The 18720-nt window shown below is 36.3% G+C and overlaps 1 pseudogene; it reads left to right on the top strand.

Annotated features, from left to right (window-relative positions):
- LOC117701323 (zinc finger Y-chromosomal protein 2-like) overlaps positions 1-10884 on the top strand; it is a 12898-nt pseudogene extending 2014 nt beyond the window's left edge.
- Positions 10885-18720: the final 7836 nt, after the last annotated feature.

The raw sequence follows: 18720 nt of genomic DNA, 5'->3' as shown, positions 1-18720 counted from the left end.
AAGATTTACAAGCTAATAGAATGATTATTATAAAAATATATGTGTGTGTTTTATTATTGCAGATATTACAAATTTTATCTCAAAATAACATTTATCTTTTAACATTTCTATATTTTTTTTACTTGTGTGAAAATACATAGGGCATATTATGTTTCTTTTGATAGTTAAAAGTAATTCAAGTTATAAGCAATTAATAAAGTTTACTTTAAAGGCTTTTTAAAATAAGAAGTTATAACATCTCAGCAAAGTTTCTTTTTTGTTTTTTCAGGAAAGTTAAGATACATAGGCTACAAAGGACTACATATAGAGCTAAGTACTGCAGTACTTATCTACCAAGCACAAGGCCTGGATTCTATTATCAGCACTGCAGTTTGATTTTTGTTCTGTTTTTTAAAGAACTTGATAATTTTTTAAATTATTAGTGTAATCCATATGGGTGTTTTGCCTCCAGATATGTCTGTATACTGTGTGCTCTGGTGCCCAAGGAGGCCAGAAGTGTGTGGTCAGATTGTCATAATTTTATTTCCCATGTAAATACATATATGTGTGTGGACATATAATGTATATATGTGCATATATATGTTATAAAATACATATTATATGTTATATGCAACATATATTTTGTCTCTTGTTAGTGTGTATACCAAGTATACATACATAAAACACACCCAAATATAGTACTTGAGAGTAGATTATAAACTAGAAACTGAGCTACAAAGAAGAAAAAAACAGTGTCTTAAATGGGAAATTAGACGAGAGAATTTTAAAAAGGATGGTGTAATAGATGTTTTGAAAGGAGAAAGATAGCTAGAAAGAAATGGGAGCAGCAGGAGGACAGGAAAGTGAAGGTGTGGAGGGGCTGACAAGATAGCTTAATGTTTAGGAACACTTGTTTCCTACAGAGTACATAAGTTCAGTTCTCAGCATTCAGTTGGTAACTCACAACCACCCATAACTTCTGTTCAGGGTTTTCAGTACCCTCTTCTGATCTCTGCAGGTATATATCTACCTGGTACAAATATATACATGCAAGCAAAATACTATACCTATACAGTGGAGTCTTTAAATTTTTTGAAGGAGGTGGAGTATGAAGTAAGGAAAGGAGAAAAAGTACTTATGAAATACCACAATTAAACTCTCTAATGATATTTTAACTAAATTAAAAACATAAAAAATAAAGCAGTTAGTGGTATAATATCCATGATAAAAAGATGGTTTTAAAATTCACTGTAAGCAGTGATACCTAATAAGCAATTAAATTTAATGTCACTTTATTTTTGCCTTTTAATGTTCACTTGTGAAATACTACATTCATTGATATGAAATGATTCTAATTTGATAAATAAAGCTACAGAACTCTTTTTAGAAGTTCAGAGACTTCAAAATCTTTGTCTCTGTCTATAAACCTTGTAAAATAAGCATTTAAAAACTTACTTTGATCATACTTGTACTTAAGCAATATTTTCTGTGCTGAACTTAACACATTGTCTGTTGTCACTGCTTGGTACTTTTCTGATAACCATACTTTGATACTTTTTAAAAAGTGTCATTTGTTTATTTATAGTGAGTCAGTTTTTAGCCCAGGCTTGTCTCAAAACTCATCTTGTAGCAAGGGCTTCTGATTATTACTACTTTTGCCTGCACTGGCTGGTGTTGGCATAACAGTTATAGAAGTCACTAGCAAAATTAATGCAGTGCTAAGGACGAAACCCAAGGATTTGTTCATGTTAGGTAAGCACTCTTCTGAGGACACATTTCTAAACTAAAATTTTCATAGAAATACAAGTGATTAAATTGTATTTAAAGATAAATATTAGGTAGAGCCAAGAAAATAGTACTTTAAAGAGTACTGTTGGCTGACTTTACCGTGTTGCTACTTTTTATTTATAGATGAGTCAGTGAGAAAATATGCTCTTTCTTTAGTCTTCATAAGTTTTGGAGCTATATAAGAGTTTAGTTGTTCTAATCATTTTAGCTTAGTATTTATTACTTCTATACTTATTTGCATGTGGCTACATAGTCTAGTGATGTAGTACCTACCTACTATGTATAAGCCCCTGAGTTAATTATATTCACGTAGAGTACTGAAGAAAGGAAAAGGGTGTTTTGCATCTAATATTTCCAGAAATAACCCAATTTTATTTGTCACATTTGAGGGTTTATTTCTAAGAAGAAACTTATTTTTTATAGATTTACTTTCCTTTATGTATTTTAGTATTTTGCCTGCTTCTACTTTGTCTGTCTGCCTCTGTCTCTGTCTGTCTGTCTGTCTGTCTGTCTGTCTGTCGCTCTCCACTCTCGCTCTCGCTCTGTGTGTATGTGTACATACCAGAGTATGTACATGCCCATGGAAGAAGGCATCCCCTGGAATGAAGATAGTGGTGGTTGTGAGTTGCCTATCTGGGTATTGGGAACCTTGGTCCTGTGCAAGAACAGCAAGTGTTCTTAACCAGATCTCTTGCCCCAGGTAAAATAGGATTCTCTTTGGAAATTTACCCAATAGTGTGTGTATAGGGTGTATATGAGAACAATTACAGGGAAAAGATGACAGAGGAGAAGTCAAATTTTAGAAGTCACTTCTCTCCTGTATTGGTTCTGAGAATCAAATCAAGGTTTTAGACTCCAGAGCAAATACTTGAATCAAATACTGAGCAATCTAGTCATCCCCTTTTTATCTCTGTTTCAAAAAAAGAAAAAAAAGTGCCATATTTTGTTTTTATATCTACTGTAAAGGTTTATAATACATTTCCTATTTAGTGGGTGATGCTGGCAAAACCGACGAAGGTTCCTCTGAAGTTACCATGAATGCAAAGTCAGAAACTGATCCTTGTAAATCGGATGGAACATCTCCTGAAGTTATCAAGGTATACATTTTTAAAGCTGACTCTGAAGAGGACAATGTAGGTAAGGAAGAAAACTTTTAATTTATAAATAAATATTTATGTTTGTTATAACTATATACTATTTATATATTTCATATAATTTATAAATTTGTATATATTTTATATGTATTTTTCTACATTATTGTGATTGTTTCTGTTTTTGTTTTGTTTGTGCAGATGTATGATATTACTTAGATTTTTAAAAAGCTATTTAATTTGGAAATTTTGAAAGCGTCTTTGATGATAACTTAAGACATTTGTAATGTAATTTGCAGATAGTGTAAAAGGTAAACCTAGTAAATTAAATAAGTTCCAAGTTAATTTTCTTTTTTTTTAATCTTTTTTCTTTCCTTTTTTTATTAGATATTTATTTATACTTCAGATGCCATCCCCTTTCCCCATTCCCCGCCCCCCCCTTAGAAAACCCCTATCCCATGGCCCCTTTTCCTTTTTGCATTTATACATTTTTTTAAAGTAATGTTAATCATAGGCTTTATAAGTTTGGAATTGTTCAATCAGAGATGTAACCCACTGACCAACCTAGATATAACAACTATCTTTGACTGGTGGAGATACATGAATATCTGCCTTCCTGTCTCCCCCCTCTTTCTCTCTTTCATCACCTAGCTTCTTCTCTCCTTCTTCTTCTCCTCTTCTTACTCCTTTTCTTCCTCTCAGTACTCCTCCTACCTTGGCTCCTCCTACACATCACCCTTCCTGTTAAAATGAAACTTTTCTCTCAAAATACAATTAGAGCATAATTATGCCAATTTGTACCAGTGAGGTACAGGATAGTCCTAATACCCAGTTCATCCTTTTCCAATTTTCATAATTTGTTTTCTTACAGGAGAAACTATAGATGTTGTAGAGAGTGAGATTGACAATGGTAATGAAGCTGAAGTCACTGATCAGTGCAGCAGTATTCATGTTCCCAGAGACAGCACATGTATGCCAGCCAGTGATTCTCAAAAGGAAGAAGATATTAGTAAGTAGATGGCTTACTTTGAATGGAGATAATTTTGTTTCTATAAACTCTAATATTTTTAGGAGCAAGCAGTATAATAGCAGCCCTATATGGAGATTATTATATGCTACCATATAACAAAGGACATGAGTATATTTTTAAAGGAAAGAATGTGTATTTATTTAACTTTCTGTTGATTTTTAAAACCTAGTATTAAGTGTATATACATATAATATACATGCACATATATATTTATATACCTATACATTATATATACATACATGTATATATACATGTGCATACACACACACACACACACACCATATATATATCTGTTATTTTATTTATTTACATTTTAAATGTTATCCCCCTTCCTGGTTTCCCCTCCACAAACCCACTGTCGCATCCCCCTTTCCTCCTTCCTCTATGAGGGAGCTCCCCCAACTTACCCACTCCACCTCACCACCCTAGCATTTTCCTGTGCTGGGGCTTCAAATCTCTACAGGACCAAGGACCTCCTCTCCCAGTGATATCAGATAAGGAAATCCTCTGGTATATATGCAGCTGGAGCCATTGGTCCTCCTTCTGTTAGGGGTTTAGTACCTGGAAGCTCTGGGGGTCTGGTTGGTTGATACTGTTATTCTTCCTGTGGAAAACCCCTTCAGCTTTTTCTGTCCTTCCCCTACCTCCTCCATTGGGGTTCCCTGGCTCAATCCAATGGTTGGCTGTGAACATCTGCATCTGTCTTGGTCAGGCTCTGGCAGAGCCTCTCAGATGACAGTTACATCAGGCTCCCATCAGCAATCACTTCCTGGCATCAGCAATAGTGTCTGGGTTTGGTGGACTGCATATGGGATGGATTCCTAGGTAAGACAGTCTCTAGATGGCCTTTCCTTCAGTCTGTGCTCCTCTCTTTGTCCCTATATTTCCTTTAGACAGGCACAATTGTGGATTAATATTTTTGAGATGAGTGGGAGGCCCCATCTCCTCAACCAGGGGTAATGACTATACACTGGATATAGTCTCTATGTGCTTTCTCTCCCTTTGATGGGTATTTCAGCTAAGATCATCCCATTGGGTCATTCCTCCCTGGCATCAGGGACTTTCTAGGAGCTACCCCCAGTTCTTCATCCACCACTGCTGCACACCTCTGTTCAATGTTGTGATCTTCTGTACTTATTATCCCCATCTCCCACACCTGATCATCACCCCCCTCTTTACCTCCCCCTTCTCTCTCCCTCCCAGGTATCTACAACCTGTGATTATTTTATTCCCCCTTTATTCAGTCTAAGTAGGACTGAAGTATTCATACTTTGGTCTTCCTTCTTCTTGAGCTTCATAAGGTCTGTGAGTTGTATCTTGGGTATTCTGAGCTTTTGGCTAATATCTGCTTATCAGTGAGTACATACCTACCATGTGTGCTCTTTTGTGATTGGGTTACCTCACTCAGGATATGTTCTAGTTCCATCCATTTGCCTGTGAATTTCATGAAGTCATTGTTTTTAATAGCTGAGTAATACCCATTGTGTAAATGGTACCCACATTTTCTATATCCATTCCTCTTTGAAGGACATCTGGATTCTTTTCAGCTTCTATATAAGGCTGCTATGAACATAGTGGAGCACATGTCCTTGTGATAATGGTGGAGCATCTTTTGGATATATACCCAGTAGTGATATAGCTGGGTATTCAGGTAGAACTATTTCCAGTTTTCTGAGGAACCGCCAGACTTGACTTCCAGAGTGGTTGTACTAGCTTTCACTCACACCAACAATGGAAGGGTGTTCCTCTTTCTCTACATCGTTGCCAGCATCTGCTGTCACCTGAGTTTTTGATCTTAGCCACACTGACTGGTGTGGGGTGGAATCTCAGGATCATTTTGATTTGCATTTCCCTGATGACTAAGGACGTTTAACATTTCTTTAGGTGCTTCTTGGTCATTCAAGATACCTCAGTTGATGTTTAGCTCTGTACCCCATTTTTTATAGAGGCATTTGGTTTTCTGGAGTCTAATTTCTTGAGTTCTTTGTATATATTGAATATTAGCCCTCTATCAGATTTAGGGTTGGTAAAGACCTTTTCCAGTCTGTGGGTTGCCATTTTGTCCTATTGACCGTGTCCTTTGCCCAACAGAAGCTTTTCAATGTTATAAGGTCCCATTTGTTAGTTCTTGATCTTCGAGCATGAGCCATTGGTGTTCTGTTGAGGAAAATTTTTCCTGTGCCAATGTGTTTGAAGCTCTTCCCCACTTTTTCTTCTATTAAATTATGTTTTATGTGGAGGTTCTTGATGCACTTGGACTTGAGCTTTGTACAAGGAGATAAGAATGAATCAATTTTCTTTCTTCTACATGCTGACCTCCAGTTGAATCAGCACCATTTGTTGAATATGCTTTTTTTCCACTGGATTGTTTAGCTCTTTTGCAAAGATCAAGTGACCATAGGTGTGTGGGTTCATTTCTGGGTCTTCAGTTCTATTCCATCGATCTATCTGCATGTCACTGTACCAACACCATGCTGTCTTTATCACTATTGCTCTGTAGTACAGTTTGAAATTAGGGATGGTGATTCCCCAGGAAGTTCTCTTACAGTTAAGAATAGTTGTCACTATCCTGGGTTTTGTTATTCCAGGTAAATTTGAGAATTGCTCTTTCTATCTCTGTGAAGAATTGAGTTGGGATTTTAATGGGGATTGCATTGAATCTGTAGGTTGCTTTTGGCCAGATGGCTATTTTTACTATATTAATCCTGCCAGTCCATGAGCATGGGAGATCTTTTCATCTTCTGAGGCCTTCAGTTTCTTTCTTCAGAGACTTGAAGTTCTTGTCATGTTTAAATTGTTGCTTTAAAAAAAATAAAAAAAGAAAGAAACCAAGACATGGTGGTATATACTTGTAAACCTAGCACTTTCAAGGCTGAAATAGGGGAATTTTGAGTGGTAAATTGAATTTCAGAATAGCCTAGGATTATTATGTAAGACTTTTGCTTGAAAATCAAATAAAAATAAATTATTGAAAGTAAAAAGTGGAATGTACTCCTTTTCATTGAATATTTTTCATAAAATAAAATAATTTTATGGAAGGAAGTTTACTTTTTGCTGAGATTATTATAAACATAGTCATAAAAAGTATCATTTGTGTATAGATGTGGCTAAAATAACAAATGAGTTTTATGTAAAAGCAGGAGATGAAAATGCTGGTGGCCCACCTGCAGGTACTCCTGAGCATGAACAACAGATGGATGACAGTGAAATAAAAGCAGCTTTCCTGCCAATTGCGTGGACAGCAGCTTGTGGTAAGCATAGCTTGAAATTTTAATACTTATTAGTTATTCTTGTTTGAGGTATGGGGTACATGTATGTGAGGATGTGTATGAATGTGAGGATGTGTATGAATGTGAGTGCATGTATGTGCTCATGTATGTAGAGACAGTTGTGTAGCATTAGTCCTGGGGAGATGTTAAGGCATGTCTAGACATTCCAGATACAGAAACAATGACAGAGACCAAAGTATGGATACCACCGAAGTCCAACTTGGAGAGTCCTTGAGTTTATTGAGATTATTTTTAGGAATCTGGGTTCACTTACAGGAACAGAAATGATCCAAAGACAGATAATTGCACTACTAGAACCTATTCCAACATGGCAAATGAATCTGGAAACCTGGATATTACTGTGTAAGCATTTTGACAAGTTGGAAGACTGTTTTAGGCAATTCAGGTGGTGTTTCTCACTTCCAGGTAGCATTCCTACATTGAACTTCTTCAAGTTGCCTGACAGTTCTTTTCTGCCTTTCCTACTGCTTAATATGTTTAAGGAGAAAGGGATACAGTGTGACTCATCAGTTCCAGGGATTTCCTGAAGCTTTTGTTTTGTGTTACTTCCTGAGCTTCAAGAGCTTCACCTCAGTACAGAAAGTTTTGCCTCTGTTTAAAAGATCCTATGTCTTCACAGACTTCTTTCTAAGATAGTAACTGCTTCACAATGGACGCCAAAGGACAGCCTTTTGTGTTGTTTCTCAGGAGATACAATCTATTTTGATTTTTGAGACAGGGGCTTTTCTTTGGCCTGAAGCTCACTAGGCTAAATCTACCTGTCCCTGCTTTCCCAGTGCCAGGATTACAAAATGTATCTCTGTATTCAGCCTTTTTTAAAAAGCCAAAAACATATTTATCGGTTTCAAACTCAAGTCCTCATGTACACTTTATCAACTAAGACTAAGCTGTCTTTCCAACCTCTTACCCATTTATTAAGAAATGGTTTCTGAGATGGTAAGATCTTACAAATATGTGGGTTTTTTTTTAAGTTTAGTAAATTATTGAAAAATAGGGAACTCAGAATATGTAGTTCAAAATTTCTTTTAACTTTTACCTAATTAAAATTACATATATTTTCTACCCAGAATTTGCTTTCTTTTGTATTAGCTTATAACTACAGTTTTGGCAAACTGCCAAAATATCATGTTAGGTAGTTTTCAATTAAATATATTCTTAATTCCATTTTATAAAATAGGTGTTATCAATTGGGTCTTTTCATTGTTTTAGTAGTCAATAAATAATTTCTAATATCTTGTGATATTATATCATGTTTTTGATGTACATTGCTAGATAATGATTCTGATGAAATTGAAGACTATAATGTTACTGCAAGTGCTGTCTTACAACAAGATGAATCTGGTGGCCTTGACAGTGTAGCTAAACATAAAACAAAAAAGAAAAAAGATCATAATGTTACTGCAAGTGCTGTCTTGCAACAGGATGAATCTGGTGGCCTTGACAGAGTACCTAAACATAAAACAAAAAAGAAAAAAAGACCTAAATCCAAACAGTACCAAGCAGGTAAGGAAGAAATAATTATAGTGTGTAGAGTATTCTAAAATTATATGAGGAAAGGCTGTTGCATGTTCACATGGGTATAATGATAGGTTTTTTTGGTTTTGTTTTTTGGTTTTTTTGGGTTTGGGTTTGGGTTTGTTTTGTTTTGTTGTAACTGTTCAACTCCAGGTAGCTTTTGTGCATTGAATTTGAAAATACTAGTTTGCAATCACTGACAGTCTTGAATAGCTTGCTTTGGTAAAAAAAAAACAAAAAACAAAAAACAAAAACAAAAACCAACCAGGCTCTCTGGTTGTTTTGTTTAAACAAAAAATAAAACCATAAATGTGTTATCCTTTTTTAATGGAATCTCACGTTTTCGCCAAGACTAACCTCACACTAGTGGCAATCCAGCTTCCTCAAAGTGTTGTTATTGTTGCTTAATGTGAAGCTAAAACAATCAGTCTTTTCTTTCTTTGTCCTTGTTTTGAAGACATATTCTTCCTTTGCAGGTCAAGTTGGCAATGAATTTGTGATCCTCCTGCCTCTCTCCCCTCAATACTTGGAATTATAAGCCTTTACTACCACCATACCATTTAAACAAACATATCTTAGAGAGACAGGAGAGCAGACGTGACTCTTTTAACAAGACGTGACTCTTCTCTGAATTGATTTTGAGATGTGTATTTAGGGAGAATATAGCTGTGTGTATTACATTTTTATAAGCACTGTTGAAGAATGTCAAAGGTCACTGAAAGTTCAGGTTATAGTGAACCTAATTAAGTATTTAGCTTTACTTGCAAATTATTTTCTACACGTCTCTAATTTGATGATGCGTCATTAATTTTTTTTTAAAGTGGAAGGGATGAAATTAATCCAGTCATAGTGGGCCACATTCTTTCCTTATGGTTGAAATATAGGTGTTGAAAATCAGTGACAAGAATATTAAAAACTGATAAAGTTCAGAAAATGTACATTAAACTTAATGAAGAAACAAAAAGGAATGTAGTTTTGATTATTTGCCTTTTTCTTTCCCTTTTCAGCAATAATTGTTGCTCCTGATGAACAAACTTTAATAGTCTATCCTTGCATGTTTTGTGGGAAACAATTTAAAACCAAAAGTTTCTTGAAAAGACACATAAAAAACCACCCTGAATACCTTGCTAAGAAAAAATACCACTGTACTGACTGTGATTACAGTACCAACAAGAAGATGAGCTTACATAATCACATGGAGAGCCACAGGCTAACCATTAAGACAGAAAAGACCGCAGAATGCAATGACTGTGGGAAGCATCTTTCTCATGCTGGGACTTTGTGTACTCACAAAACAATGCATAAAGAAAAAGGAGCCAACAAAACATATAAGTGTAAGTTCTGTGACTACGAAACAGCTGAGCAGACACTATTGAATCACCACCTTTTGATGGTCCACAGAAAGAAATTTCCTCACATTTGTGTAGAATGTGGCAAAGGTTTCCGTCACCCATCAGAACTCAAAAAGCACATACGAGTTCACACTGGAGAGAAGCCCTATGAGTGTCAGTATTGTGAGTACAAGTCTGCTGACTCTTCTAACTTGAAAACACATATAAAAACTAAGCATAATAGAGAGATACCTCTGAAGTGTGGCATCTGTCTCCTGACTTTCTCAGACACCAGAGAGGCTCAGCAACATGCTGTTACACACCAAGAAAACAGAACACATCAGTGTTCACATTGCAGCCATAAAAGTTCAAACTCAAGTGATTTAAAGCGACACATAATTTCAGTTCATACAAAGGACTATCCTCATAAGTGTGACATGTGCAGCAAAGGGTTTCATAGGCCTTCAGAACTCAAGAAGCATGTGGCTACCCACAAAAGTAAAAAAATGCACCAATGTAGACACTGTGAGTTTAAGAGTCCAGATCCATTTCTGCTGAGTCACCATATTCTCTCAGTTCACACAAAGAATGTTCCATTTAAGTGTAAGAGATGTAAAAAGGGATTTCAACAACAGTGTGAGCTTCAAAAGCATATGAAGACCCACAGTGGCCGGAAGGTGTATCAGTGTGAGTACTGTGAATATAGCACCACAGATGCCTCAGGCTTTAAGCGGCACGTTATCTCCATTCATACAAAAGACTATCCTCACCGCTGTGAGTACTGCAAGAAAGGATTCCGGAGACCTTCAGAAAAGAATCAACACATAATGCGGCATCATAAAGAAGTTGGCCTGCCCTAAGTGTATAGTGCTAACCTATAGAGATGTTGGCTTTGAAGCAGGAAATTGATTTTAAAAACCAGTCATTCTTGTTCACTTCCAATATTATGAAATTGTTAAGTGAATATAAATATGGAATTGCTCCCATTTGACTTTATGTTTTATTAAATAGCATATTCTGTATATCCTTTAAGACTTACGAAGTGAGAGAAACACATTTTCTTTTAACAATATAATCCCTGATTCTGTGTTGAGATTTTAGTCTTAGAAACCTAACTATCATACCTTACTCATCTTGGTGGTGGTATTTTTCTAAGAAAAAAGTAATATAAGTAACATGAAAAGAAACATTGATAGAAAATACAGGCATCGGAGATACTGCTAACATAAATGAGATCTTTTTCTGATATATCTCACTATGAAAACAGGGAAATAATTTCCTTGTCTTAGTATTTTCAGATTTTTGACAATGCAACTCATTATTTGAGTATCTGCCACTGCTGATTATAAGGTGCTGCCTGGGTTTGGCTTTGTTTCATTTTTGTTTATTCATCATTTTCATTTGGCTTGTAGTATTTACTGTTTTCCTCCTATAATACAGCAGAATTTTAGAAAATACATACTTTTTCTTGTTTTGTAAAGTTCTGTAGTTTGTCTTGCAGTTTTGTTCTATAAACAAGAACTACTGTAGATTAAGTTATGCAGATTTGTAGAAGTTCATTGTGGCTTGTGGAGTGCTTTATAAGTTTGGAATTGAAATGCAATTTAAATTTTAGGTATATCTGTTTCTTCCTTAAAATAACAAATCTTTGATGAAATTATTTAAATTACAATAACCTGAACAACCCAGAGACATATGTTATCATTTGTATACTTGGTGTTCAGAAAAACTAAAACTCAGGTGGAGAATTAGAGAGAAAATAAGGAGCTTAGTAAAAGTAATGGTATAATTTTTTTTGGGGGGGGGTCGTCAAGACAGGGTTTCTCTGTGCAGCCCTGGCTGTCCTGGAACTCACTCTGTAGACCAGGCTGTCCTTGAACTCAGAAATCCACCTGCCTCTGCCTCCCAAGTGCTGAGATCAAAGGCATGCGCCACCACTGCGTGGCAGTGGTATAATTCTTAACCTTGATAGTTGAAAAAGAAAAGTTAAGGCTTTTTATAGACAGAATATTTTAATACAATTTCAGGATTGTACTTGATTTTTCTAGAAAGCATTGAAATCCAGGTCTTTATTTTTGTCTGAATATTGTCTTTTAATGAAAAGGAAAACATGGAGGAAGTTATGATATTTTATAAACTGAGTAAGTTCTCTAAGAATATAGAATTGGCATTTTCAACCACCTTTTATTCTTCTCAGCTTGTTTTTTCTTTGGTAGCATATATATTGTTATTTGCTAGAAAATAAAAATTGGTTATTTTAATTTTTGAGAAGTAACATTTTAAAGGCATTCCTACTTGTAAGACATATAAAATGAGTCCAGCTCATTGGATTTGACAAGTTTTGAAGAAAACAGTCATTTTGTTTCTTTTATAAGCTACTGGTATGTGGGAAGAACTTTCTTAAGATAAGCAGCACCTTTGGCTCTTATGGCACTTCATATTTGTTTCTGCTGCTACTTTTATTTTTTGTGCCAGTGATACTTATTATAAGATGTTATATTCATAGGATTAGAATTTTACATGCTCTGAGATATGCTAGATTCAATGCTAACATAGTTTAGAATCATAGGAATCCAGTTAGAACTGTTAAGTAATTGGTGCTTTACATCCTCTGAGATATGCTAGATTTAAGTTTAATGCTAAAATAGTTTAGATACATAGGAATTTAGTTATTCCTAAGCAAAGGTCAGACTGGATTTTGAAACCTCCTTTACATTCTAACACCTTTTTTTATCCTGTTCAGACTTTAATTGCCATTCAATGTAGTGTACTGTAAAACTCTGTTCTTTACACCTTTAAGAATTTTGCTTTTTCCTGAAGTAATATAAAATTTATGTTTAAGTGAAAATCTTAACTATAAGAATTTAAATAAAATAAACTTAATGCTTTTTAAACTTTGTGTTTCTCATAGTTACCCTTAACTATTATTTATTATTTTTAAGTATACTAGACTTTTGAAAAGTAATAATTAAAAGCTTGGTAAAGTAAATGTGATATATTTACATAGAAATGGATTATACTTAAATAATTTACTGTGACAGTATTTTTTTTAATGATTACCAAAGCTGGAAGAGTTGTTCTAGCCAAACCTTTATTTAAAAAATACAAAGTCTTAAAGGAAATGAATTTGAAATCTGAAATTGCCTGTTAACTATTCTGTCTTTTCTTTGTACACATTATAAAATACACCAAAATGCTTAAAGGAAGTGATCCTGTAAAAGTGTGCTTGAGAATAACATACAGAAATAAAATAAGGTTACTTTGCTATTCATAAGTGTTTGTTGTATTTGATTCCAAACAATAACAACAGTTATTGGGGAGAAAGTGCATCATTTTTTGAAAAGTATATTTTTGTTTGTATGTATGCCAGGCAGAGCATATATGCAGAGATCAGGGGACATCTTGTAGTTTGTTTGGGTTTTTCTTTTCTTTTTTTTTTTTTTTGGTCATTGTTTGATTATTGTTTTATTTTGTTTATTTGTTTTAGGGGACTGGGTTTCTCTGTGTAGTCTTGGTTGACCTAGAACTCATTCTGTAGACCAGGGTGGCCTTGAACTCAGAGGTCTACCTGCCTCTGTCTTACAGGTTACAGAGGATAACTTGTAAACATAAATTCTGTTTCTATTATTGGTGTTCAGAGAAATTTGTCAGAGAGAAATGCCTCAAATCACAGGAAAAAAAATACCCTTTTCCAGATGATGGGGACCTGGTAGGGTAAGAAGAAGCTTCCTGGTACACTGGTGTGGCTTTCATAGTGAAAGACAAAACGGGAACTTTATAGTGACAACCAGTAGAACAGGAGAGATGAGGTCAGAGCAGGTAGAGAATACAACTGGAGAGGTGCAAGTGTCTTAGTAAGTAAAATTGCCTATGTGATGAGGCTCAAAAAATATAGGAGGGATATGCCCATAGGCAGGTGGTCCAAAGGGACATGAATGAGAGATGCTCATGTGGTAGGCAGCCTAGAAGGGTTAAGCAGGGAGAGAAGATATTTACTGAGTAGGTGAGGAAGAGTTGTAGTTAGATAAGGTGGAAAAAAGAAGAGGTAGACTCTAGAATCAAGTTTGGCGGGTGAAGCGACTTCCAGTTTGGGCATCAGGTGAATGAAGAAAAAAGTAAAGTAAATGACTGCTTCTAGTTATGGTGGATAAGAAAGTTTATTGTATATAAAAAGGAGAGCATAACCAGAGGTAGGGACATCTAGGAGAGTTGAGAGTAGTCATGACCCTGAGCCATGTGGAGGAAAGGAAAGGGAAGAGAGGGAGAGGAGTCAAGTACAGCATCCAGGAGGACAAAGGCACAAAAAATACCAAAAAAAAAAAAAAAAAAAAAAAAAAAAAGGTAACCAAATTGTCTCGTGTGTGTGTATATGTGTGTGTGTGTGTGTGTGTGTGTGTTTCATATATATGAAAGAGCCTCTGGGGGAAGGACAAGCCTAAAGCCCTGGGGAAGAGTTCAAAATAGAGAGTGGGGTATGCCAGCCATACCCCTTAATGGGTAGGGACTGACTGGATGCTAGGAGAACCTAGAGGTCAAGTCTACTTTGATATGTTAAATAGGCTTCTCAGCCTCTTGTCCTGGGTTTGAAACAGGATCTGGCTTATTATACCCACTTGTACATTTAATATACCATTTCTCTATGATAGGGAAAGTAACAGCTCAAGACCAAGTTCTCAGCCGAAAGATTAATTTGTCCCAGAGAAACAAAGTTTGGGAGGGAATTCAAAAAAAAAGGCAGGCAATGGAGGAGGAGGGAGGAGTATTTTTCCCAAAAGGGAGCAGAACAAAGGATTACTTCTGGATAAAAAGGAGACAGACATGGCCGTAGGCAAATGGCAGTGTATAAAGGTATAAGGGAAACCCCATGTTAGGATGAGGTGTTTAATTTTAACAGGCCATGTTAATTAGGTGAGCCAAAGAGACTTTTCCTAGATTTCAGTACTTTGATAGTTGGCTCTTGGTAATCAGCCGTGGGAGGAAGATTTGACCAGATAAGGGAATAGACTTTAGTAAACTAGTTTTAGGACTGTAATGATTTTTAGCAAGGCAGAGGGAATGGGGGAGAAGGACACAGAATGCCAGAACCATGCTCAACAAGTTCAAGTTATATGGAGTCCCAGAGCCATGTTTGCTGCCATGTTTGCTATGCTCAGACAAGTTAGAGCCCCTTCACTCTTTAGGTTTTTTTTAATTCATTTATTTCTTTTTTATTCATTTATTTTTTTATTTTTATGTGTATTGTTGTTTGCCTGTATGTATGTATGTCTGTGTAGCATGTTCATGAAGAGTGCAGATCCCCGGGACCTGTAATTACAGGGTGTTGTTTTCTGCTATATGGGTACTAGGAATTGAAATAGTGTCCTCTAGAAAAGCACTGAGCCCCCCAACTACATGTTTATGGATTAGGTATTTTTACAATTCTCAGTATAATTGTCAGTATAGTTTTAGTGTTTATAGCTATAATCTTTGTAATCTTCTATATCTGGTATTATGTTGCCATATCATAAGAATTTCAGAATATCTGTCTCTAGTTCTGAGCTATTGCCACATTTTATTTGTATACATGTTACAATCACTGAATATTGACTCCTATAATTAACTAGTTCTTCCCTTCCCTTTTCTCCTCTCCCCTCCTGTACCCTACCCTACCCTTCACTTCCCTTCCATTTTTTTTTCTGAATTAGGAAGGCCCAAACTAGGAAGACAATGGTTGGAAATTAACTTATGTTTTTGTATGTTTATAATTTGGGTTTGACTTCCTACACCATGTAAGTGTGGATTACCAAAAAAGCACCTACCCATTTCTAAGTTTTATGTAGAACATTAAACATTTGTGAAAATGTTAGCAACATTTGTTTCAGTACCTGCTAATTTACTGTGCAGTGTGTAATCACTATCCACATCTTAAACTTTTTTCAAAAAACTTTATCTTTATCTATATGGTTATATTGATTTGTGTTCTTAGTTTCTGAAAAGTAAGACTTTTATTTAATGTGTTATGTGTGATTGCAGAGAGAAGAGAGAGACAGAGACAGACAGGACAGAGACCGACAGGGGAGGGAGAGGGAGGAAGATGTTTGCTCACCATATTCATGCTTCATGCCCATGGAGAACCGAGGGTATCACATCTTCTGAAATAGGAGCTACAGACTGTTCTGAGTCACCACACCAATTCAGGACTGAACCTGGTTCCTCAGCAGAAGCAGCCAGTGCTCTTAACCACTGAGCCATCTTTCCATTCCCTTAAAGCAATTTTTGGTATGAAGTAAGTAGTGATGTTCTCATGTGCTAGGAATGTAAACTCTTCAGAATCACCTCAGAGTCCTGAAACATTGATCAGAGGATGAAGTATATTAGCTAGCCTGAGTTTGATCCCAAGGATACTCTGTATGGAAGGAGAAAACTGACTTGGGAAAATTTTGTTCTGGGTACTGCAAGTACACATACAGACACATTAATTAATTAATTAATTAATTAATTCTGGCAGAACTTTTCTAAATGATAGTTCATAAAAGTACCATTCAAAATGTTAGGATGGGGTTCAATAGTAAAACTCTTGCCTGGCTCCTGCAGTGCTGTAGGTTTTAACCCCTAGCATTGAAGAAAACCAAAGAATAAAGATGGTGTCTTTGCTTTTAAAGAAGCTAAAGATGCAGTATGTTTTGCAAACAGAGTCTATGAGCAGGTGTGCTTATGCATTAACAACCATGTAAATGTTACATATGGAAGTCTGAGGTATTCTTGAACTTCACTGTGTTGTCTTTACTTGAGAGTGTGCCTAGGTTGTCAGTTGCATAAAGCACTTTATGAATTTTACAGGCAAATGGATAGAACTAGAAAATATCCTGAGTGAGGTAACTCAGACCCAGAAGGACATGGAGGGTATGTACTCGCTGATTACTGAATATTACACAAAAGTACAGAATACCTAGGACACAACCCAGAGACTATAAGAAGTATAACAAGTAGAAAGGCCCATAGAAGGGGTAAAGAAATCATAGGAGGCAGAAGGAGAGAGGAACCTGGGTAGGAGAGGGGAGTGGGAGAGAAAAAAAGGGAACAGCATCAGGGGTTGGGGGCTACAGGAGAAAAGCTCAGAGGGCTAAGAGAATAGAAATAAGCAAGACAGAGGGTGGGAGGTGGGAGACCCTCTAGGAAGTACCAGAGACCTGGAAAGTGAGACACTAAGGACTCAATGAGGATGCCAAAATGCCTAACACTAGGGAAAGGGAACTCAAAGAGTCTACCTTCAGTAGATAGACAGGGTTACTAACCCACAGTCAAAATTTCTGACCCAGAACTGTTCCTGTCTGAAAGAACTGCAGGGACAAAAATGAAGACGAGACTGAGGGAAAGGCAGTCCAATGACTGAACTAATGTTGGATCCATGCCATGGGAGGCCCCAAGGCCTAACACTATTACTGATGGTATGGTGTGCTTACAGACAGGACTCTAAGCATAGCTATCCTCCAAGAGGACCAACAAACATCTGACTGAGACAGAAGCAGATACTTACACCCAACCATTGGACTGAAGTTGGGGACCCCTGTAGTTAAATTAGGAGAAGGATTGAAGAAGCTGAAGGGGAGAACAACTCCATAGGAAACCAGCAGTCATAACTTACCCAGACCCCAGGGAGCTCTCAGAGACTGAGCTACCAACCAGGAGCATACACAGGCCAGTCTGAGGCTCCTGGCAAACATATAGCAGAGGACTGCCTGGTTAGGTCTCAGTGGGAGAAGATACCCTTAATCCTCAAGAAACTTGAGGCCTCAGGAAAGGGGGAGGCCTAGTGCATGAGGAGTACCCTCTTGGAGGCAAGGGGGAGGAGGAATAGGATGAGGAACTGAGAATGGGGGTGGGGCAATGACAAGAATGTAAATGAAATAATAAAAATTGAAAAATTATGTTTATTTACAACACTATTTTACCTTCATTCTTTGGTTTTATTTATCAACCTGAGGAGTAAATGTTGTTGATATGCTTTATACTAGATACATTTCAAGATATTTTCAACTGTTTTGGGGTTTTTACTTTGTTTGCTTCTTTATAAGACAGAGTTTCCCAAGCCAGGCAGTGGTGGTGCACGCCTTTAATCCCAGCACTTGGGAGGCAGGGGCAGGTGAATTTCTGAGTTCGAGGCCAGCCTGGTCTACAGAGTGAGTTCCAGGACAGCCAGGGCTACACAGAGAAACCTTGTCTCGAAAAAACAAAAAAACAAAACAAACAAAAAAAAAAAAAAAAAAAAAAACCCTATGCAGCCTAGGTTGGTCTTCACTTGTGATAATCCTAACCTGTAGTCACCAGTATACTGTGTCTGGCAGACTACAATTATTTTCATATGTAAACAAGATTTGGCTAGAATTCCTGCTTAATCAAACCCACAAAACTAAGCTGACTCCTATGACATTATGCTCAAGTAATAGACATAGCAGCAGAAACAAAATCTGTGCTAGTAGTGATTTTTATCATGTCAGAATTGCTACATGCATAATAATGTGTGCCCAGCTATTTTAATTCCTATTTCATTTTAATTTTTGTATCTAGAACCTGAGTCTTTATCTAAAAAGTAAAGACAAAAAAGATGAATTAATAAAACATGACAAATTTCACTTGGGATGAAAACAGTCTCTAAAGGAACAGAATGGGTAAGACATAGATAAGACTTTCAAATTTATATAACATTTATTTGCAAA

Source organism: Arvicanthis niloticus, assembly GCF_011762505.2.
Source record: "Arvicanthis niloticus isolate mArvNil1 chromosome Y unlocalized genomic scaffold, mArvNil1.pat.X SUPER_Y_unloc_4, whole genome shotgun sequence".
NCBI lineage: Eukaryota > Metazoa > Chordata > Mammalia > Rodentia > Muridae > Arvicanthis > Arvicanthis niloticus.
This window is presented reverse-complemented; position numbering and strand designations above follow the sequence as displayed.